Source organism: Pipistrellus hanaki (genome assembly GCF_964339955.1).
Source record: "Pipistrellus hanaki genome assembly, chromosome: 11".
Classification (NCBI taxonomy): Eukaryota; Metazoa; Chordata; class Mammalia; order Chiroptera; family Vespertilionidae; genus Pipistrellus; species Pipistrellus hanaki.
The window spans coordinates 40,746,692-40,771,314 of record NC_140513.1 but is presented as its reverse complement, the minus strand read 5'-3'; the positions used below and the strand labels follow the sequence as shown (position 1 = coordinate 40,771,314).

General features: G+C 41.1%; 1 protein-coding gene across 1 annotated transcript in view; it reads right to left on the bottom strand.

Moving 5' to 3' along the window:
- KANK1 (KN motif and ankyrin repeat domains 1) overlaps positions 1-24,623 on the bottom strand; it is a 193,981-nt gene that overhangs the window by 104,103 nt on the left and 65,255 nt on the right. Inside the window, exon 2 of the mRNA XM_084899474.1 lies at positions 19,622-19,747. The gene's annotated coding sequence lies outside the window, so the exon portion shown is untranslated. The remainder of the gene's footprint in view (positions 1-19,621; positions 19,748-24,623) is intronic.

Genomic DNA, 24,623 nt, shown 5'->3' with positions numbered 1-24,623 from the left:
TCTCTCTCTCTCTCTCCTTTCTCTTCTTTCTAAAATCAATAAGCATGTCTTTGAGTGAGGAATATATATATATATATCCTCAATCCTACACCCAAGAGTAACAACTCTTGGCTCTGTACTGCCAAAAATGCACATACAAAAAACCTAATAATTTCTTATTAGCAAAGTAGAGTGAAGAAAGTTTGGGTGGGTTGGTGTGTGAGGTAATATAGGTAATCTGTGTTCATTTTGTAAACAAGATCAGATTTTATTTTAAAACATCGTATTTCACACAAAAATGATCAAAGTGATGAAGGTCACTGAGAGTAGCCATCACTGCTTATTACTCTGAGGAAAACAAAAGACAGGGGGATAGGGAGAATGTCTCTGAAAAATACTGCATCTTTTTTTTTTTTTATAAACATCTAATGTATATTTCAAAATTCTCATCTTTGGTCGCATCCTTCTATTCCTACATGTTCGGCTTTCTTTAAATACCTGAGAAATTCAACAAAGTCATCAGCTGAAGGTCAGAGAACTGGCATCCGAGATTCTGAATTCCAGGCATACTCCTATCTAATTAGGTAGTCGCTCTATTTTATTAAAAAGTGCGGTGAAGCGTAACTGTCCCAGTGGCTTCTTTGTTTGGAATCCAGCTTCTGTACAGGCAGCTAGTGCTGAGACATGTCTGAAGAGCTTGACAGACGGGGGACTCCGGTGTCGTGATCTTTGTTCCAAGTTCAGCAGTCCCCTGAGGCCTCCACCTCTTCCCATCTAAGTCGTAGCCAGAATCCTGGAGATAAGTCTAGACACCCAATTTCAAACACGGGAAACGAATGCAGAGTCAATGAGGAACTTGGTCCAGTTAGCAGGTCTCTCAGTTGAGTGGTAATTATGTCTATGACTGACCAAAAGATTTCCTAGTTTGCCTGCTGTTTTTATGGTAGAAAGCTGTGAGCTGGACCTAATGCTAGCAAACAGGATTCTGTGGACTAACAGCTAACATCTCTAAAGGTCAAAAAACCACCATGCGTGTCAGGCCAACCTTCCCTTCTGACTCGGGGATGGGGACACGACTGGTGGGAAGAGTGATAAGGTCACTTAGTTACACTCAGGCCAGAGTAGCAAGTGAGCACATATAGGACACAGAGGATGCCTCCTTTTAGAGGCAAATAATTCAAAAACAATTTAATGAAACAACCCAATGGGAGAATATCATCGCATTATTCTTCTAAACCAGTGGTTCTCAACCTTTCTAATGCTGCGACCCTTTAATACAGTTCCTCATGTTGTGGTGACTCCCAACCATAAAATTATTTGCTACTTCATAACTGCAATTTTGCTGCTGTTAATGGATCGTAATGCAAATGTCTGTGTTTTCCGATGGTCTAATTAGGCTCTACAGCAGCGGTTCTCACCCTGTGGGTCGCGGCATCAGAAAGGTTGAGAACCACACTGTTCTAAAGGCTTATGGAGGGAATGAACACGTTTGTAAAGAGTGGTCTTATATATTGGTTTCTTTCCCTTTGCTCAGCCACAATTCCCTACACATGGGAAAGACCAAAAACTTGATTTCTGCCAGGAAAGGTGAAATCTAGAAGATGAAACCAAATTTCAAAGAGACACGGGTCACAGGCCAGAAGCCCATTCCCTCCTTAGCACACCTCAGCTGCCTCCACGGACCCTCCCAGCTTCCCAAGTCTAGTCATCACTCCACGGCCTGGAATATACACTCCCTCTCTTATCTACAAGGATTCCTCAATGACCCTTAAACCTGGGAAAGCTGGGGCCTGCTGCTTTCAGCCATCTCTTCTTAATCAGAGCCAAGGGGGCACAGTTGTCACTTAACGTTATCTGACACAGGAAACTGCACTTTCTCAAACCAGCTGCTTGTAACCAACACCAGTCACCTCTACATCTTGTCCAAAGAGGGCACTGCTCAGATTCTATGGTTACAATCATACAAGTAAAGCAGTCCTTCGTTTTACTGTTTAACTAGATAGCACACGTCACCTCTTGCACATCATTTCACTGCTCAGAACCTTCTCACCCCATTCTACACAACCTTTGCTCACATGGGGGAGTGGGACTGAGGTCCCACAGAGAAATTTTATTTTCTCTTACTTCTGTACCATTCTAGTGTGTTAGGATGGTTATGTATTATTTTTGTAATCTAGAAAGTCTTTGATAAATAAGCCCACCAAATCAAAACATGTTCATACCTGTGACCTAGTTATTCCTGTGAATTTATCCCAAGGAGATAATTTATTACAACGTAAAGATTTCACTATAATGATGTCTTATCTAACGTAGCAAAGAATTAGATACAATCTACATTGTAAATGCGAGAAAGATGTTTCATAGATTGTGGTACACGAATGCGACTGAATATTATTTATCATTATAATTGTAAAGGCTTTTTGAAAATAAGTGGAAAACTGTGATAACTACATTGAAAGTAGTATTCCAAATAGAAAGTACACCACATAAACAAAATGTAACTAAGATATATAAGATCAAAAAGTGTATGAGTGCTAGGATTTATATGCAATTTAAATATGTTACTGATTTTGAATATAAAATCACCCGTGATGTGATGAAAATTAATTTTGCCATAATTCCAAACTAAGGTATTAACCAACTTCTCCTTTATTTAGAGTTAACTTTTGTGGGAATTTGTAAGCTTTTCTAAATTTTACTTAAGTCCACTAAAGGAATTGGAAAAAGTACCAATGGGTTAAAAGTCAAAATAGGGTCTCAGGATCCATGTCTATTATATCCATTTTTAATGGACTTGAGGTATCAATCAGAAGTTTAAGAAATCCCCTAAGAATTTACAAACCCATTTAACTTATAAGCTAATTTATCAAAGTACTTTCTAAATTAAAATGCTGCCATAGTAACTACTACAGTGATCAGTTTCATAACATGGTAAATCTAGTCAACAACAACTATTTGTACATATGTGGAGGGCCTCTTTTAAAAAAAATAATACTATTTCAACCAACTTCTTGAAGGGGTAGAAGTCAAGTTTTCCTTCCTTTGGGTTCTGAGAACTTAAGTATTTTCAATGATCTTACAAAGGCTCACGTCCCAGTGGGCAGCTGGGGGATGGAGGGCAGGAGGGGGCCAGCAGTGACCCCGAGAGCTAACAAGAAGCGTGAGTGCGTGCTCAAGAGCTGTTTCCCATGCTTCCATCCAAGAAAAGGCTGTATTGCAGTGATGGGTATGAATGCACCCATTATGTATCACCACTGCGGCCTTATCCCACTCAGAGTCTTAACACTGGCTTCGTTCACCTCCCTTGGAGACAATCTGGACCATCAACTGGGGTGGAGGCGCTTAGATAACTTTGAGTTGGCCTCATCGAGCCAGCTTCTCAGGTGTGGCTCCACAGCCACGCCCTAAAAACTGAAAACCTTTTTATAACAATTTGTCAAGTCTGTTTATCCCGTGGGCTTGACGAAAGATGATCGACCAAGTCAGCCTGGATGATAAATGCACTCTTCAGACAAGGCCCACCCTTTTCAACCTGAATGCTCTTGATAGTTAGTGCCCACATGCCAGGGCCCCCAGGTTAACCCTCTTCATCTCATCTGCTCGGAAACAATGACATTTTTCTTTTCTTTTTTTTCCTTTTAAATATATTTTATTGATTTTGTACAGAGAGGAAGGGAGAGAGATAGAGAGTTAGAAACATTAATGAGAGAGAGTCATCGATCAGCTGCCTCTTGCACACCCCCTACTGGGGATATGCCCGCAACCAAGGTACATGCCCTTGACCGGAATCGAACCCCGGTCCCTTCAGTCCCCAAGCCGACGCTCTATCCATTGAGCCAAACCGGTTTCGGCAACAATGACATTTTTCTATTTATAACAATGGTCAATAGAGATTTTTACAAAGCCGAAATCCTTCTTATAGGTTTTAAGAGAATACGCAAATATTAATAAAAGAGATTTGGTCTACTGTCATGTAGAATGTAATTCAATTCAAATAAAGTCATTATTACTATAATTTTCATACTTTTCCTTCAAAGATTTCAAGGTACCTCTTTCTCTCTCTCTCTCTCTCTCCTCTCTCTCTCTCTCTCTCTCTCTCTCTCTCTCTCTCTCTCTCTCTCTCACACACACACACACACACACACACACACACACACACACACAGATTTATTTTTTAAAAGAAAACAAATGTTACATTACAGACAACTAGGTAAAGGGCCAGGACCATGAAGGAGGATTGTTATGGTGCTTCCCAGAGAGCCTAAACTCAGCACCACATCCATTTCAATATTCTTTCTTTGTCCACAAATCCTTGCCACCCTTCCATGATATTCCCCCCCACCCCCCCCCCCACCCCCCAGCACAGTAAGTTAGGGGAACAAGGAAGGGGAGAAGTTACAGGAGTTCTTACAGTCCTGGAAGCAGAACTCCACCTCTGGGCTGGTGAAGGAAGAAAACAGGCTGGCCTCCTGGCCTGGGGTGAGGCAGGTATGTGCAGCTGGCCCTGGGACTGGGTGGAAGCAGGAATCCATACAAGAACCAACAAGCCCACAGGAGAGGTACCCAATTGAGCCTGTGTTGAGCAGGCTTAACCTTCTGTTTTCAAGTGGCTCATGATACGCCAGATTTAACCTTAGTGCCATTCTGAATAACCCGACAGCATGCAAAGAAATTACGCAAGATGAAAGAGGGTATCGTTTATTAATTACGGGTCTAAAACCCAGTGTTAAAGAATGCCCCATGAAAACTCATAAAATTTCAATTTAAATCCTAGCCCCAATATTTTTTTCCTAAAATCTGAGTGGACAACTATATTTCACCAGTTTCTTCTTAGTTTTTAAAACAACTCACTAGTCTGTCTTACTTCATCCAACCACTAGAAGGTAAATTCCATGAAAAGTAGGGACTTCGGCTTTTAAAAGCTCATGGATTCTGGTCCTCCTTTCTAGCTGCAGTGGTCATATGAAAGCCATGACTTACAGGGCATCTTTTACTTTTTATATGTAATATATACAATATATTAAAAATATAGTAAAATTCAACGTTAGATACTGGGGAAAAGCTCTATAGTTTTTCTCCCCTGTGGTCTTTTGTTTTATTTTTGTTTTGTGTGATTTTTTTGTTTGATTTTTGTTTTTGTTTCTCACACTCTGGTCTTTTAAAGAGGAAAACATACTTAAGACTACTCTGATAAAATTGGCTGAATGGTTAAAACTCACAACCAGCATTCACTGTGTAGCAGAGCTCGTTTAACCACCAACCACTCTACTAGGAAGAGTCAGCACATGGGGCCCATGCTGTGGGCCTGGTGCTTCCCCCAAATTCCACGTGAGGTACAGAGACAAGTTAGTTCCTGTTACCATTTCTCTTTCCCATCCTGGTCACAGCCTAACCCCGTGGTCGGCAAATTGTGGCTCGTGAGCCACAGGCAGCTCTTTGGCCCCTTGAGTGTGGCTCTTCCACATAATACCACGGCCTGGGTGAGTCTATTTTCAAGAAGTGGCGTTAGAAGAAGTTTAAAAAATTTGGCTCTCAAAAGAAATTTCAATCGTACTGTTGATATTTGGCTCTGTTGACTAATGAGTTTGCCGACCACTGGCCTAACCTATAATAAAATAATTCTCACCGCGCATTCATTCACTTACACAACCATTCTTGCCTACCATTCTAGGCAAAGAGACTGTCTTGAATAAGCCCTTCATTTCCCCCATAGACAAAGCACTAAGGGAGAGTGGTCCGTGGGGGAGGTCTCCTTCACATCCCCTCTCTTCCCTGCCACCATGCTCAACATTGCTAGCCTGGGCAATCCCATTCACTACGTGGACAAATGTGATCATGCTTCTTTTCAAACTCAGAATTGTATGGCATTCACAGATATTCAATGTGAATATCTGTGAATGCCATATTAAATGCAGGAGAATTTAAGATGAGTGTTTAAACTCTCATTGTGAATATCTGTGAATGCCATATTCTCTCTCCACCTCTTCAGCTGCAGAGAAGAGTCTAAACACTAGCTTCCAGGTGCTTCATGCTCTCTCATCCCTTTCTGCCTTTGCCCTCTCATGTGCTTCTCCTCCCACTCTTTAAGCCTTCTCTGATGCCCCTTACCAGTTTTAGATACCCCTTTCCTGTGGCTCCACAGTTCCATAAGCATAACTTCAAAGAGCTTCAAAACTGGTGAATGAGGTTTTGTTTTTATCCTTGTGGTTGTTTATTTGGGTTCTTTTTTCAATTTACCCATTAGTTCCTTTGGGGGATGGGGGTTTCTTTATTCCAGATCTGGCCCGTCAAGCACAGATCCTCTAAACACTTGTTCATGCATGGAACATGGAATGAGCTCGAGTTTGCTTGTACACATGATGTTGATGACATTCCATATTTTATGAAAAATGGCAAACTTCAATTTTTCCCTTTCATTGCTTGAAAATAAGATATTAAGTCTCCCTCTAAAGAAACACTATCACGGAAGGTCAAAGAGTAGCTGGGAAATAGGAGTTAAACCTCTAGGAATGTATTTTTCCGAAAACAGCATATCTTTGGCAACATTTTTATTATACACTCATGGTGCACTATGTCTAAAACATATTTAGGACACATTCTTACAGCAAGATATTCTGTGGTAAAACGTATTTTAGACTCTTCGCAGATGGTACCCTGTGCACTCCAGCCACAACACTCTGAAGCTGCTTACTCCACTGCTCAGAGTTTAATTTTCCTGACTTGCCATTCTTACTACTGCTCATTCTTCATGGCCCAGAATCAAATGCCGCTCTTCCACGGAGCCTTCCTGATCACAGTAGACAGAAAGCATCCCTCATTCCTCCATCCCCTCCAGCACTTGTCTCGTTCGTCTTTGTATCATCTGCCACAGTACCAGATGCCACGTGTGGCACACACACAGCAGATGCTCAACAATTGCCATAGCAAGAAGGGCCCTTTCTACATATCCCTTAGTATTTACCATAGGGAAAAACTAGGAATAGACTAAACAAATATCAAACATGGGGGGTGGGGGAGCTTAGCAAGAACCATGGTACATCAACATAATAGGATATTATGTTCCTAATAAAGAAGACCATTATATGACTTCTGGCCATTCATATAAAATAATGCTGTGTGGAAAAATACACAAACTGCATATGAACCACTGCCCCATTTTTAAAAATTTCTGGATGCACATTAATAAGGCAATTTGGAGTCAAATCAATAAACTTAACATTAATTAGCATTTTAAGCTTACATGCATACCATCACATGACACTCATCTTAAATTCTCCTGCATTTAATATGCAGTCAAATAGCTTCACCACCCCAGAAATCATCAAAAAGTGTCTCCAGCCGGGACCGGTTTGGCTCAGTGGATAGAGCGTCGACCTGCAGACTGAAAGGCCCCGGGTTCGATTCCGGTCAAGGGCATGCACCTTGGTTGCGGGCACATCCCCAGTTGGGGGTGTGCAAGAGGCAGCTGGTCAATGTTTCTCTCTCCTCGACGTTTCTAACTCTCTGTCCCTCTCAATTCCTCTCTGTGTAAAATCAATAAAATGTATTTTTTTAAAAAGTGTCTCCAATGACCAATGGCTGGGAATCCTCTTAAGAGCTTTAATGTAACATTACCGTCTTATTTTTTATTTTTTAAAATATATTTTTATTGATTTTTTACAGAGAGGAAGAGAGAGGGATAGAGACTTAGAAACATCAATGTAAGAGAAACATTGACCAGCTGCCTCCTGCACACCCCCTACTGGGGATGTGCCTGCAACCAAGGTCCATGCCCTTGACAGGAATCGAACCTGGGACCCTTGAGTCCGAAGGCCGACGCTCTATCCACTGAGCCATACCGGTTTCGGCTAACATTATTGTTTTAAATCCAAATCTCAAAATGGACTCGGAGAAGCTTGATTCACTAGTCCATACCTACTGGAAACATACCTTATCTGAATCCATCAAACCAAGTCATACAAAAAGCCTACCCTCGAAGCTGACTTCCGTACCCCTGGGTTTTGTTAATAGCAATGGGTTCAATGAAGAGGAGTGTTAGGCTAAGCACAGAGTGCTAACCAATCAAAGAGGAAAGGTTGAGAACCAAAATGGGGCAGAGAGAAAGGGCCTCTGTCATGGTGCACACAGTAAGGAGGACCACATTCACGCTTCTTCCTTGAACACTTGAATTTCTCACTGCAGTGGGATCACTGAAGCCAAATGTTCAGAAACAAGAAAATTCTAATGATATAAAGTGAATCCCATGTCATAATGTATCTGACTTCAGGAAGGCAGGCTCCAGTAAATTCTACTTATGTCAATTCCCCCCAATTTTTAAGAGTCTACAAATAGCACATATCTGATTATAACAACCTTTGTCCTGCTATTTCATTTTCTAGTCACTTTTTTAGGTGCGATTTAAGATATAAAGTGGTAATGAGAAACTTCCCAGCACCACCACCACCACCACCAACAAAAAATCCAGACCAGAAATAACTATTTCTTACCAACACAGTTGGATAATTCAGTGACAAGAACTTTCTCCGAAGGATTAGTTGTAAGCCAGTGGTTCTGTTATCCATCTCAGAGGTACATACAGTAAATACAAGATACTCAGATAATTAGTTTTTCATCTTATATTCTAAACATCACTAACATGAACGTCATATGATTTTTAATACTTCAACCCAATAGCCAGATTGTGTCTTTCAGCGTTAAAGTTATTTGTGATTGCTGTGTTTATTATCTCTGCCACTCCTCTTCTTAGCCCAAAAAGGGAGCTTTCAGATTATGTAAGCTGGATAGTTCCTTTAAGTCCCAAACTATATGAAGTCACTTAAACTATTTTGCATCTTAAGACCAACACCTGTACCCCACTTATCCAGACCCGTAAGGCAGGTTTTTAATTATATGGAAATCCACACTCCTTTTTCCAAGAATCCCTTCTTCCAAAAGAATATGTCACCATGAGCCTAGTATAAGCAGAAACTCACACATTAGAGAAATAGGAAGAATAAATGGGAGGGTGGGGGAGGTTTGAAGTTAGGGCTTTTTATTTACCCCAGACACGTTCCCAACTGCATCATTGTGTTGGGCTTCCTAAATCCAAACTCCGTACAATGTCACTGTCTATAAGGTAAGGCCAGCAGCATTCACACTAACGGTCAAAGCAGTTATAACTGACTAATGTTTACAGCCTACCTACTGATGTGTTTAGTAACATTAAATATTGTGTGACACCAGCCCAAAGCCTGAAGTCTCCACTCACAGAAATTAAGAAAGTCCAAGAGAAAAGTTATATTCAGCTTTAAGAAAAGTCATAGTTTTACCATATGGGAGCAAAATTACCCTCTCTCATAACTAGTATTCGATGCCTAGAAACCAAAAGCCCGACAATAGCTGGACCCACAAAAATCTAGCATTTAAAAATCATTGAAAAGAACTCTGAAGTTTTTTACAAATTTAAAAATATTCTGAAGGAAAGGCAATGATAAAAATACTCTCATCTTTATGACACGAGGACAGCCATGGTATAATACATGGAATGAGCACTGAACTAGAACAAAATACAGTTATCTGACCTACTAGCTGTGCAATCTCATGTCTATATTTAGTGCGTAAAACACTCTAATAGGTATCCTTCAGCTAGCATTTACCTTCTATAACTAATAGAGGACCAAAAGTTATTCTCATTAGCTTAAAATAAGTAATGGACTAAAAATGAGAGTCAAAAATACAAGAATGTTAGGGATATCAAAATGCTAATACAGGCCTTTCACTATTAAAGCACTTTTCCACAAAAAGTTAACCCATTTGATTTACAGTTAGAATACCTACTACTAATATTTCTCTATTGGCCTCCCAATGTGCACTGATATTTAAAAAAATATATATCTTTTTACTGATTTAACCAATGAAAAAGAGAATCATTGATCAGCTGCCTCTTGTGTGTCCCCTACAGGGGATCAAGCCCACAACCCAAGTATGTACCCTGACTGGGAATCAAACTGTGGCCTCCTGGTTCATAGGTCAATGCTCAAGCACTGAGCCACACCGGCCAGGCTGTGCACTGACTTTTAAAAACCCATCAACAAGTGGCCTAATCAAAATGATCTTACATCAAAATGATTTATTACCCTGCAGTGTCAAGAGCAACTTTCAGTCCTGCTACATTCATGCTCACAGGAAAGAGTTTGTTTTAAAACTGGTGGAAGTTAAAAGCACTGGCACCCCTGTTGCAATGTGCACACCTAACACACAGACACTGGGTTCTAAACACCATTCTCCAATAAAAAGATCCAGGATTCTTGAGGAAATGATTGACTCCAGGGCTAGGGCAAGGAAAATATTTATAAGATAAGGCAGAGTACCTGGAGGTGCCACAAAATGAGAAAGGATGGGAACATGTCAAAAGATATTGGGTCCAATCTAAAGGAACTCCCAATGGCCAACTCTGGAACAATTTAAGCAATTAAATAAAATAATGATAGAATTGGATTAGAAACCATACAATAAAGTAACTATCCATGAGTCCATACTGCCGTGTGTGCGTGTGTGTGTGTGTGTGTATGTGTGTGTGTGTAGAAGAAAGGGCAGCTCTTCCTTACAGAAGAATTCCAACAAATATATAAATGTATATGATTAAAGGAGACATGGAGTCACTATTATGTAAATAGTATAGTGATAATAATTGCAGGTAAGATCTAACCCTGGATGCTAAAATCAGTGGGTAAAAGCTTGAGAAGAAAGAGGATATCTGTCCAGACCTATAAGGTAGGTTTTTAATTATAAATTAAAATTTTAATTTGCATACTCTCAAAGTATTGTCCCCCAAGACATTTCCATTTTAGAGTGGAGAAATCCCAGAGAAACTACCTGAATCAAGTGATCAAGGTCAGCATGGCCTTTACTGAGAGAACACGACGTCAAGGCACCACTTGGGGGGAAAAGAACACATCATCGCCTTTGTGGTATTCTTCCCCAAAACACATAACCTCACAGTAAATATTAGGAAACACCCGAAAACCCCAAATTCAGTGTCACTCAACAAAATAACTGAATGGTACTGTTCAAAAATATCAATATCATGAAAGACAAGGAGAGACTGAGGAACTAGCTGTAGTCGTCTGAGGAGACAGAACTAAATGCAACGAAGATCATGGATTAGGTCCTGGAACTGGAGGAGGACTTTCGTGGAAAACCAGAAGAAATGCCAATAAGGTCTGTAGTTTAGCTAAAGGTATGGTACTAATTTAAATCTGATTCTGGTCATTATACTGATTACAAGATGCTGACACCGGCAGGAGCTGGAGAAGGGCATATGTAAATTCTGTACTATCTGTGCAGCTTTCCTCCCAGTTCAAAATAAAAAAGATTTTAAAAACTGTTGGCAGAGGGAAGCAACTATGTGGTTACCCTTATTCCTCACTTCCATTTGGCTTTCTTTTCTTTGGCATTTGACTAGAAAGGTCTTCCTCTGCTTTACTTAGTCAGCCATGGAAAAGCATAGAAAGGCATGAGACAGGAGGCTCAGATACACAGAACATCACAGTGACTGTCTCAAAAAGAAGTGCAGCCTGCCTCCTGGAGGTTAGCCTGTTGGTCCTGAACAAAACAAAGTCATTAACTTTAGAATATGGTAGTGAATTCCCAAACCGGGCTTGGATGGTGCCAAAGAAAAGAACACTGGGTATTCACAGAATCTGTCAACAGCAAAAGATCTTTTGGCATAAAATCCAAAGCTGTTTAAGAAATGACTGCCAGCATTTATGGGGGGTGGGGGGGGAGTAGACAATGAAAGATAGGTTAGTAGTGGGGTGGGTTTGTACAAAGGGAAGAAGAGAGAAAAGCCCATGAGGCACATATGTGCTACTAGGTACTTCATCACCTAAAAATATTAAGTCAGACTAACAATGCTTTGAAAACCACCTTCTTTACACAGCTCATAAACAAACCCAAAAGGAATTCATTTTTTACATTCTATTTAAATTATATGTGTTACCACATTGTATGACAATAAAAAGTTAGACACACCCTTCCTTTCTCCACTTTTTCCAAGCATTTAATTACTCAGTGACATTCTTAGGTAATAATGACTAGCATCTACATCGGTAATACACAGGCAGTTAGAACAAAACAAAACAAGATCTCTTGCTATCCATCTAAAGGTAACATGCACATAGGTTTGGCCCTATCAATTCTACTTATAGGCAATTACCTTAAGGAAATACATCAGTATACATTGATATAGGGACAAGATTGTTCATTGTTGCATTATTTAATCATAGAAAAGAAGCTGAAAACACACTAAGTGCTCATATAAAAAAAAAAAAAAAACTTAGCCGGGACAGGTTTGGCTCAGTGGATAGAGCATTGGCCTGCGGACTGAAGGGTCCCGGGTTCGATTCTGAGCAAGGGCATGTGCCTTGGTTGCGGGCACATCCCCAGCAGAGGGTGTGCAAGAGGCAGCTGATCGATGACCCTCTCTCATCGATGTTTCTAACTCCCTATCCCTCTCTCTTCCTCTCTGTAAAAAATCAATAAAATATAATAAAAAAAGTTTTAAAAAATCTTAAAGTATAGTACATATGTACAATCTGCAGTATTTAAAAGGAATAAGTTAATTCTAGACATACTGAGACAGATATTCATAATCTATAATGAAGTAAAAAATAAATAAGTTAAAATGTAGACAAAGTATATTATGATTCTACTCAAAGGAAGAAATTGCATTTGTACACACATGCATAGAGATGATGTGTTGTGGAATTATGCACCTGAAACAGGTATAATTTTGTTAAACAGTGTCACCTCAGTAAGTTCAACAAAAAGGAAATCTATGGAAGGATACATATCAAACTGAAGAGGGACCATGCTAGGGAACATTTGAAGGGAAAGTGGAGTTCTTACCCGCTTTTAAAAATAACCAGTGGAGACTACGGGTTGTTGTTTTTTATTTTAAACTAATAAAACAAACACACACCTAACTTAGTCTCCCCTTCAGAGGGCTTCCCGGGCAACAGAAAGTCACACCAGAGAAATTAGTGACCTCCTAGCCACTTATTTTCTGGGTCACACAAATAGACTTTCAGTTAATCCTTTTCTCAACTGATACCAACAATCACATTCTTATTTACGCTATTCGGTTTCAGCATTTCAATGTGATTACTAGGGAACAAACAAAAGAACTTCAAATCAAGGGGCAGCTTTTCAACACTTTCTATTTGGAAGACATGTAGAACTTATAAATCTTTATTTGTTAATTCTCTTGATAGGAATAAGTAGGTCATCATCAATACAAAGCAGCTAAATTAAAAGAATTTATTTTACATGTTAAAGCAGGTTGGAAGAAGAGGGACAGGGAATCTTAACTCTCCAGATTTTTATGTTCAAATATTTTTTTCAAATTTTTGTCTAATTTTAGGTGCCATTATTAAAAATTACTAATGCTTTTTTTTTTTTTAAACAAAACAAAACTCTAGAACAGTTGACATCCCATTCAATGTTTTGACTACTGAAAAATATCTACACTTATAGATCTGATTTTAAAGGGGGAAAACGTCACTCATGAATACTCTAGTTTACTGCATTAAATCATAAGACATTTTACAAAATATAAATAATCTCAAGCTTATTAACAATTTAAGATTTTTAAAGTATTTCTGCTTCACTTTATAATCCATGGCAGGGCTGGTTCCCATCATTCCATCGAATTCTTGAAATGAGAACTCTATGCTAAGGTGGAGGATTTAGAGACTTACAAAGTCAAAAAGAAATCATAACTCCTGCGTTTTTAATCATCCATCCTCCAGGTGTATGATTTACCTCATAATTCCCTCACAAGCAAATGAAGAAAGTTTTGAAGAACGAGTTATTCTCAATGTAAATCTCCAGCCAGCCTCTGTCAATCATGCTAGCCTTTCCCCTGGTTAGCTTTTCTCCACCTTCTGCCTGAAAACTACACTACTATTTAATTGCTTTGTGACTTCCCATTTTATAAAGAGCTGAAACTAGGGGAGAAGCCCACTGCCGTAAATTGTCCCCCTAAGCAATGAAACTTGCCAGCCCAGCGTAATAAGGTGGGCAGTAAGGCGGGCACGGTGGGAAACCTGACAAGTGCAATTCTGCCCAAGTCCAGAGCCCCATCACAGAAAGCCTCACAGTTAGTCCTCTGGAATGCAGTGCCATCCATCAGAGGCCGGGCCAGCCAAGGGCAGGTTTTCTCATGCCCGTGTGAAGGGCACAGCCCGATGAGTCACTGCCCTCCGCCTGACTCCATCCCAAACTTTACCGCCTGTTCTCATGGACCAGACCACCACCAAAAGGCGAAAGAGAAGGAGAGAGACGGTGTTATGAAAAGATGTGTCACCTGACAGCACCCCATCTGCCATCCCGTTTCCCTGGAAACCAAACTTATGTACTTGTTACACATAGAACGCAGTGAAAAACATTTCGCTCAATGTATGCCCTCGTGAACTTAGGGAGAATTTTCTCCACTGGCCTCCCTTGTCAATCCCTCCTTTCTTCCTCTGGAGTGAGAGGGAAGTCATGATCAGATTACACCACATTCCTGAAGGTGCCCGGGCCCCTGCCCTCCAGAAGATTATGGCCAGGGCTTCCAACACACCAGGCAGGACGTGGTGTCTGAAACCCTGGGAAAATATCCACTAGTGACTTCTCGAAGACGCTGCCAGCCAGGAAACAAAGGCCGCAAGTGTTGTGAAGGCCCATTGACATGTATAAGAAAGTGGGTTTATGACATTGTTCCAAATAAGTGTGTGTGTGTGTGTGTGTGTGTGTGTGTGTGTGTGTGAAGACCTAATACAGAGTGGGCAAAAGTAGGTTTACAATTGTTCCATATGGAAAATAATACGATTAATAAATAATACAATAAACTGTTTCACGTACTCACAACTGTAAACCTACCTTTGCCCTAGCTTGTAAATTTACTAAACATAAAAGAAGTCTTAAAAAAATACACAATAAACTCAGCAGTGGTTATATTAAGGGGTGGGCCAGAAAGTGGGAAGCAAGAGTCAATTTTTTTCAGTGTACAACTTCTACGGCTTGAATATGTGACAATGGGGATATATTATTTCTGTCATTAATTTTAATTTTAAAAGTTAGAATATGGAAAAGCCTGAGGCAGTTTGGCTCAGTGGCTAGAGCATTGGCCTATGGATTGAAGGGTCCTGTGTTTGATTCCCAGTCAAGGGCCCATGCTCAGGTATGGGTCTCAATCCCCAGCAGGGGACGTGCAGGGGGCAAGCCAATCAATGATTCTCTCTCATCACTGATGTTTCTCTCTCTCCCTCTCCCTTCCTTTCTGAAACCAATAAAAAAATATTTTTAAATAATACATGGTCTGCCAAAGCATTTTTGTTCCTCATCTCACTGCAGGAAGCAGTTAAGGAAAAGTTAAGTAGTCATCGGGATGGTGAAGTTTCCAGGTTTCAATTGGGTTTTTAAAAGGACAGAATATCTAAAACAAGTCTGTGTGAAATACCTAGCAGTTTTCGGCATTCCTGGTAGATGTGGAGCAAATGGGACAAGTCCCTGCACTGGGAACGCTATGTCCCCCTCTCAGAAGCCAGGCCGTGGCAGTGACCCCAGGAGCATCTTTCCTGGTCGGGGCAAGTACGCTCACGAGAAACTTGACTCAACTGGATGAACAGTTTCTGTATTTACTTTTTGCAAAAGAATTTCTCAAGAACAGAAAAAACAAACAAAAGAAACATCAGAGTTCCTAAGAACTATAATTTAGATTGAAGCTTTCTTTAAAAGAAATTGCAAAAGCCCAGCTGGTGTGGCTCAGTAGTTGAGTGTCATCCTAGGAACCAGGTCACTGCTTGATGCCCCATCAGTGCAAATGCCCGGGTTGCAGGCCTGATCCCCAGTGGGGAACATACAGGAGGCAGCTGATCAATGGTTTTCTCTTATCGTTGATGTTTCTATCTCTCTCCCCCTCTCCCTTCTTTAAAATCAATAAGTACCTAAAAATAGACAAACATGTAAATTGACCGTACCTTTACTATGCCACCAGCCAATCTGGAGAGATATGCAAATTAACCCAACAAAGATGGTGGTTAACTTTTATACATAGGCGCCTTAGTTATGGGGAAGGACGCAAGTGTTCTGCCACAGTCCTGGTCTCTCAGGGCCTCTGGAAAGCATGGAAAGGCGGGGCCAGAGCAGAAAGAGGCAGCTCCAGGCCCTGAGTGGAAAGGGGCTGGGCTGGAATGGAAAGGCAGTGCCGGCAGCCAGGGAAAGGAAAGCCCATTCTAGCTCGAATCTTCATGCATCGGGCTTTTAGTGTGTGTGTGTGTGTGTGTGTGTGTGTGTGTATATATATATATATATATTTATTTATTTATTTATTATTTTTTAAGAAATCACAAAAATTGCAATTAGCTACTCATTTGGGGGGGAAATTATTTTTCATTCCTATCTCAAATTACACTTCAAACTAACTTCTATATAGATGAATTATTTTATAATGTGAAATAAAACCATCATACTACAGTAAGAAAACGTTGGTAGCATTTCTATGTAATCTTGTGGTTGGAGATGTTGATTTTCATGCATTCATTCTAGAAACTCTAGATGCCAAGCAGCAGAGAGCTAGCTGTCGAAAACAGACACAGCCCCTGTCCCTATGGAGTCACAGGCTAGAGGAGGAAATTGAAAAAAATAATAAAATTTACATAATGATGCGTGCACAAAGGGGGGTGGGGGGGAAGCAGAACTAAAAGGAAGAAAATACTGAGGAAATAACTAACATTGGACAGCACTCTGACTGAGGTGAGATTTAAGCTGACCATCTTGTTAACAGTTACCATGGGTGTGCACTTCTATGCACAGGGCAGTTTTCTAAGAGCTTTGCATGAATTAACCCACATGGTCCTCTGAAACTCTGAGACAGGTACCATTATGATGACAATTCTTGGGTTACAGGTGAGGTAGAGGTAGAGTAACTTGCCCAAGGAAACAGCTAGGGAATGGGGCAGCCAAGGGGACCCAAGCAGCCTGCTCCAGAGCTCTCTCTGGGAACTGCCTCCCTGGACAAGGAGGAGTCGGCCATAAGAAATGTGTGTGTGAGCACATGTGTGCAAGGAGGAGTCGGCCATAAGAAATGTGTGTGTGAGCACATGTGTCCAAGCACGCACCTGCATATGTTGCAAGCAAAGGAACAGCATCCCGGGGGCAAGAAAGAGCTTGGCCTGTCCCCTGACTTGAAAGGAGGCCAGTGGAGCTGGAACATAGTGTTCTAGAGTGAGTAACAGAGCTGAGGCTGGAGAGCCGGCGAAGCCAGATCATGCCTGGCCTTGCAGGCCTCAGTGTGGAGAATGTCATGCTGGGCTCAGGCAGGGGTGTGCCAAGCCGTGATTCCATTTCAAAGAGATCACTCTGCTATGTGAAGAACAGATTCGGGGGACTACCATCAAGGCATTCCTGAGTCCCAGCATTCCTGAGTCTATGTGGAAACCATAGGTCAGTGGTTAGCAAACTCATTAGTCAACAGAGCCAAATACTGACAGTACAATGATTGAAAATTCTTTTGAGAGACAAATTTTTTAAACTTAAACTTCTTCTAATGCCACTTCTTCAAAATAGACTCGCCCAGGCCGTAGTATTTTGTGGAAGAGCCACACTCAAGGGGCCAAAGAGCCGTATGTGGCTCATGAGCCGCAGTTTGCCTACCACTACCAAAGGGGACAGACTCGACTTCTCGGCCTGGGTATCTACACCTGCGCCTCCTCAATCCATCTCTGCAATGAAGCAGCGAGATTTACAGACACCCCTCTCTGCCACCTACCACATCCATGTCTTTAAGTGAGCAAGTCACTTCAGTCCTCCAAGTCAACGTCCTCCTCTGAAACCGAGGTTAATAATAGCTCCTCCACCTCCCTCACAGCTCTGTTGTGAGGATCAGGTAAGACAATGTGTGTGAAAGTGCTCTGTGAGTTTATAAGGCGCTTTAACATCCTAGTTATTCCTGTTAGTTCTGTTTCCTCACTATCCTTGACCTCACAGCACCAACTGAGCGAGGAGTGGTTATCTGTGACCTTCAGGTTGGTCACGGTGCTAACACAATAGTACAATGTCAGCACTATGTGTCTACTGTTGATTACAAATTTGGTAATGATCCTATTTCATTCAAAACAAGCATAACCTTTGGTTTTTAAACGATACAAGCATGGACTTCTGGAAGACAACAGTAGTAGCTAACAATGGTGAGCATGTACCAAGAATCAACTAGCACCACGTGTACTTTACATCAACTAGCACCACTACCAGAGCGGCTTCATCACTATCATTTTATTGATGGGGAAACGGAGGCAAAGCAGTACACCCAGTATTTAAACCCAGGCAACTAGCTCTAGAGCCCAGACTTTCACCCTCTGTCCTGCAATTCTGTTGTGACAAGGTGTGGTCTAGGCTGGAGAGGAAGAAACCGGTCAGGGGGCCATGACTCAAGTCTTAGAGGCAAGAATATGGACCTGAACAAGGACACTGGGGACCTTTTGAAAAGGCCAGCAAAAGTGTCCCAGTTGCTAACTACCAATACTGCTGAGAACTTAGGGTCACCAGGCACTTCCCTATACTGCTAGTGAGACTATAAACTGGCACAACTTTTTGAGGAGACAATTAGCAGATTGTATCAAACCCTGGACAGTACATTCCCACGACCCCATTTCACTCAGCAATGCCACTTACAGTAATCTGTCCTGGGGGAATTATGGCTGTGCACAAAAGACGTGCACTGCAATGTTATTTCTAACATAAGGATAGGAAATCAAATAAATGTGCAACAGAAGCAGAGGAGGATAGAGAAGCCACCGCATTCCCATCGTGAACACGGTGTGCTCATTTAAAATCCCATGAGTGTAGACTTTGGTTACCTGACTAGTACTTCAAGTTCTGAGTGGGTTTGCCAGCTGTGCGGGCATAGGCAAGTCATTTAATTTCTCTGACCGCCAAGTTTGTTATGTTTAAATGGGGAATGAAAATGTACCAACCTCACAGGATAGCGAGAATTAATGAATTAATGTACGTAAAATGCTTGGTACAGAGCCTGGTACTGAGTAAGTATGTGATGATACTCATTTGAAAACAATCTAGCAAATGAACACATACAACACACATATCATTACAAGAACTTGTAATACAAACATTACAATTAATGCAGTACCGTTTTAACCTTGATTATATCTGGGTGTGGAATACCAGATTTTTTTTCCTATAAGTTCTCTGTATTTCCTAGGTTTCCTATACTTGAATAAAACCAGCAATATATTAATATTTTAAGTATCTCCATTTTTTTTCAAGTAGCCTTAATAATACTCCTTTCCATCTATTGATTTTTCTCTAGCATAATCCACTCCATGCATATTGCATTTATGGAAATGGGATATTTTATTGATTTAACCTGAAGAGTAATACATTTTCCTCGTTATTCTTCAGAGTCAAACAGCTTGCTCATATTTCATCCCATAAACGTCTTTTCTGCACCCGTATCTACATTTGCAGGTTAGGGACACTCTGAAGGATCACTGGGGCACAAAAGGTAGGGGAAAGTGGATTAATGTCCCTTAAAAAGCACAGTTAAGAGAGACAAGCACAGCAACTCCATGACGAGTATACGGGGAAGAGTATAGCTTACCTCAGTTGTGTAAGGCCAAAAATTACTGCAGTAAATATTTCAACTCCATGGACAATTTCCTCGTGTGCTCCAAAGACGGAAGGACTTCAATAGCTCAGCAGTCTGTCCAGTACAGTGACAATCATTCTGAAAGACAAAAGAATCCGGTTGAGGGAAATGTCATGGAGAAACAGTCCTTTCTAGGCTGCAGACCTGCAGTAGGAAAGGGGGATCCACTGTGAGTGACAGCTATGCGGTTCAGGAAGCCAAGTACAGCGAAGTGCTTTTCCTGCTGGGGTGGAAGGGGCAGGCCAGGGCCAAAGAGCACCCAGCATGCCAGGCAAACACAGGTCTCCCTGGCTTTAGGTAACAGCTAGTGGCTGCTCTTGGGGTGTATCTTCACCATCACGGCAGACATAGGCTGCTCCTCATGGCCTTTCACCTTCACGTCCACTGCTGTTCGTGCATTGACCAATATGCACCTCATGGAAGCCATCCATTGTATCATCTAACATTGGTCATTTCAGTCAGACCACTCCATAAACAACACATGGCCTTTCTCCTAAACTAGCTCCCCTGAAGACTCACTCTATAAATGGCAGTCCCTTGGGATTAACTGCGGGATTATTTCCAAGTCATCCCTTTCCATCCTCCTTTACTCCACGATCAGTCCACCACAGCGTTCCCTTGTCTGTCCTACCGCGCTCTACGGCTTTTTCATTCCAATCCACCACTATCACCAAATTCTTTGGCACCCCTACCTGTTTGTAACAGCAGGCTCTAACCTGTTCTCTCTCTGCGGATCGCCACCTATCCCCTCTCTCTTGCAGAACAGTTGCTTCCATCCCATGTCCTGTATAACCTTGAACAGACCCCTGCTTCCTGGGTCTCAGTTCTCTTCACTGTAAAACTCAGTCCATCCTCACTGTGCTTTGAAGGCATATGTCCCTGGGCTTGGATCCTGGCCTAGGCACAGGCAGAATTTAGACAAATTCTATTTCCTCAAAACTCAGCGTGTTATGCATAAAACAGGAATAACATCATCTACCCTAATGGCTGCTGTAAGAATAAGTAAGGGCTGTGACATATAGGAGGTACTCAACACCTGACATACAGGAGGTACTCAACACATACCCACCCTACCTTACAGAATTATCTCCAACTTTGAAGCACTCTGTTCTAATTTCCAAGTCTTGCATTCTATTATATCCTTATCCACGGTGGTAATAAATTTCTCTTCCTTAAAACAAATAAATACCAAATATACAAAACCCTAAGTTCAGTCTAGATCTGCTTTATCTTATCTTCCTCCAATTTCCAACAAACACCCTCTGTTCTGATCAGATAAGTCTGCTCCAAAGAATGCATACACCCAGCCTTTGCAGCTCTCATTCTCCTGGCAAGACACAGCTTTTCTTATCCCTTCTGGCAAGGCCCACCCACCTTTTAGACAATTTAACCCTCACACTGAGAGGGTTAACAGAACTACCCATTGTCTTGTGTTTATTGAGCCAGTTTTCCAATTTGAAAAGGACTATTCTGATTATTTTTAAGTTAGTCTTGCATTTCAGCATGGACAACATTAGGATTTTTACAAATCTGGGATTTTTTTGCATCAGCTCTGCAAATGCGTTTGAAATTTATAAACATTCGTGCCTTAAGGTAAGATTCTTATTCATTACACCATTTTCTTTTTCTTAATAAAAAAAAAAAATTATTGTGGTAAAATGTAGATAATGTAAAATTTAACATCTTAACCATTTTTTGAAGTACGCAGCTCAGAGATATTACATGCATTCACACTGTTGTGCACCAAGGTCACACAAGAAACTTATTCCACCATCATGAGTAGACCTTCACACACAATCCAGGGGCCTCTACATGGAGCCAGGAGATGAGCTCTAAGTATGTCCAATGTGCGTAGATTTTGTGTCAAAGTGGATGTATTCTAATTCCAAATAAACATTTTATGTCCAAACTCCCAGCAACAGCAGAGATGACTCCCAGCAGGAGAAGACTGTTCCTTAGACTCTGAACTCAAAAAAGATGGTTGAAGGCCCAAGACTAAATGAAAATTCTAAGGGAACGGAGTAGAAGATAGTGAAGGATGAAGGGAGATAGAGGAAGAACGAATAAAGGAGGCTCAGAGGGGTGGTTACAGAGGTAGGAGAAAGACCAAGAGAGTGGAGAGGTACATTAGCCCAAAGACAGATGAGTGATGTCAACAGTTGTTGTACCGTTTTGTCTATCAGAGATATTACTAATAGTAATGGAGAGAAGATGGCATATTCATTGGGAACCTTTGGCTACAAGGAGCAAAGCCCATTCAAGCCTATCAGAGTCAGAAAGCATCCTCACCATAAGGACACGGGGTAGGTAGCCTTGTATCAGGATACTACATACAAACTTTGCCTTAGGTGTTGCAAATATGTGTTCCTCATTTTTAAAATTTTATCTCTAAAATGGAAACACCACTACTTCACTGGTCTATTCCGAGGTTTAAAGAACATGAGGTAAAGTCCTGACTGGAAGTAATCACTGTTAAAACAAACAAGAAATTGTTATTACTAAGGTGCCCCCCCCCCCCCAAATCCTCACCTGAGGAATGCTTTTTAAAATTGATTTTTTAGAGAGAGTAAAAGGGAAAAACACTGATGTGAGAGAGAAACACTGACTGCCTCCCACGTGTGCCCGACCTGGATCAAACCTGCCAGGTGGCTCAGTTGACTGGAGCATCGTCCCCTGCACCAAAAGGCTGTGGGTTTGATTCCCTGTCAGGGCACATACCTAAGGTGCCTTATTCTTACAATCCTTACAAAGAGCCCATTGGGCAGGTGCTATCATCCCTCTTTTCCAGGTAAAATGTAATAGGCATCCACAGCTAGCAAATTTATAATTAGATTTTTATTTTACAGATAAGCATTGTACGTACTGATCTATTTTTATTGATTTCAGAGAGGAAGGGAGTTGGAGAGAGACACAAACATCAATGATGAGAGAGAATCATGGATCTCTTTCCTGCACGCCCCCTACAGGAGATCAAGCTCGCAACCCAGGCATGTGCCCTGACATGGAATCGAACCGTGACTTTCTGGTTCATAGGTCGATGCTCAACCACTGAGCCACACCAATTGGATGCCATCCATTCTTTTAAGTTCCATGTGAAAACTCTCTTCTTCTCCCTCCTCTGTAATGTTGTGTCTTTCTGCTTAAGTGCCATTTTGGTAACAAGATAAATATTTATGTATAGGAACCAGGGCCACTTTATTAGTCACTACAAACCTAACCCCATGACAGGTACCTGACTTTCTAACATTCCAAATATCATTCAGGGTTCTTCGGCAGCTCATCCGTTAGTGATGCCTGCAGTAACAGTACACACCTGAACCTGTGCTCTTGTCAGGGGTGAAGCAGCACGGTGCTATGTAAATATTTTATGCACTGCTTGAAATTCTAGATGAAGAAGCATTCACAGATCCTCTGCAACCCCCTGGTTGCCCTGACAGCATTTTAAAACACACCGTATATATTTTTTGTTGATTTCAGAGAGCAAGGGAAAAGGAGAGATATAGAAACGTCAATCATGAGAAAGAATCATTGATCAGCGGCCTCCTGCATGCCCCATACTGAGGATTAAGCCCAGACTAGGTTCATATGTCAACCCTCAACAACTGAACCACGCCAGCCGGGCACTGATAGCATTTTTTAGGATTAATGTAATGGTCAAGCTTTACCCTCTTTACCTGTTTTCAGCTGCAGGCATTTTATTAAATCAAGCTATAACAGTGAAACTCCAGGAGTCAGAGTGCTCTGTTATCGGTCCTTCCTCTTGGTCAGGCTTGTCACCTTAGCAAAGCTTAGATCCATGGTCGGCAAACTGCGGCTCTTGAGCCACATGAAGCTCTTCGACCCCTTGAGTGGGGCTCTTCCACAAAATACCACAATCTGAGTGAGTCTATTTTGAAGAAGTGGCGTTAGAAGAAATTTAAGTTTAAAAAAATTTGGATCTCAAGCCGAGGCCGGTTTGGCTCAATGGATAGAGCGTTGGCTTGGGGACTGAAAGGTCCCGGATTTGATTCCGGTCAAGGGCATGTACCTTGGTTGCGGGCATATCCCCAGTAGGGGGTGTGCAAGAGGCAGCTGATCGATGACTCTCTCTCATCAATGTTTCTAACTCTCTATCTCTCTCCCTTCCTCTCTGTACAAAATCAATAAAATATATTTTAAAAAAAAATTTGGCTCTCAAAATAAATTTCTATCATTGTACTATTGATATTTGTCTCTGTTGACTAATGAGTTTGCCGACCACTGACTTAGACCTACATCACAAACAAAAGTTAAATATACAGAGGGGAGAGAAAACAGTTGTCTAGAGAGCTGTTTTCTGACAGATAATAGGAGGGTAAGGATAATTTCTCCCATGAACATCCAAGCACAATTTCTTCAGATGGAAAAGAATGTGGTAATACCCAACATGGTAATGAGTATTTTCAAATTTCATAATTAATTTTTCCTTTAAAATATTGCACTAATGTTTTTAACAATAGAGAAACAGCTAGATTTATACATCGATGTATATATGTTTTTTAAAAATCAATATGAGATGCATTCTCAAACTGTTACACGGTTCCAGGAGAAAAAAATAAAATATACTCATTTTTTAAAATTTTGTACAGAGGAGTCAAGGCAATACCTTTTTTACTTTAGGATTAATAAATCAGAAATGAAATGTCTGACTGACTGCTATCCATGCAAAAAATACTGCTAATACTTTTTTTTTTTTAACCTCGACTGCTTGGCAAAGGCCAAAAAAGTCACACTTGAGAGAGATTATAGAGGAAATAAAGGGCACTCAGGCATCCAAAGTAACTTCCTTTCCCGATATCTAGATATATAAAGTTGGGAGAATATTTCCACTTGAAGCAAAGGAAACAAAGGCCAAATTTTTATTTTTATTTTATTTTTTTAATGTTCAGATCGGAAACTGGATAGAGGGTTTGGTCCCCAGTTGGGGCATGAACAA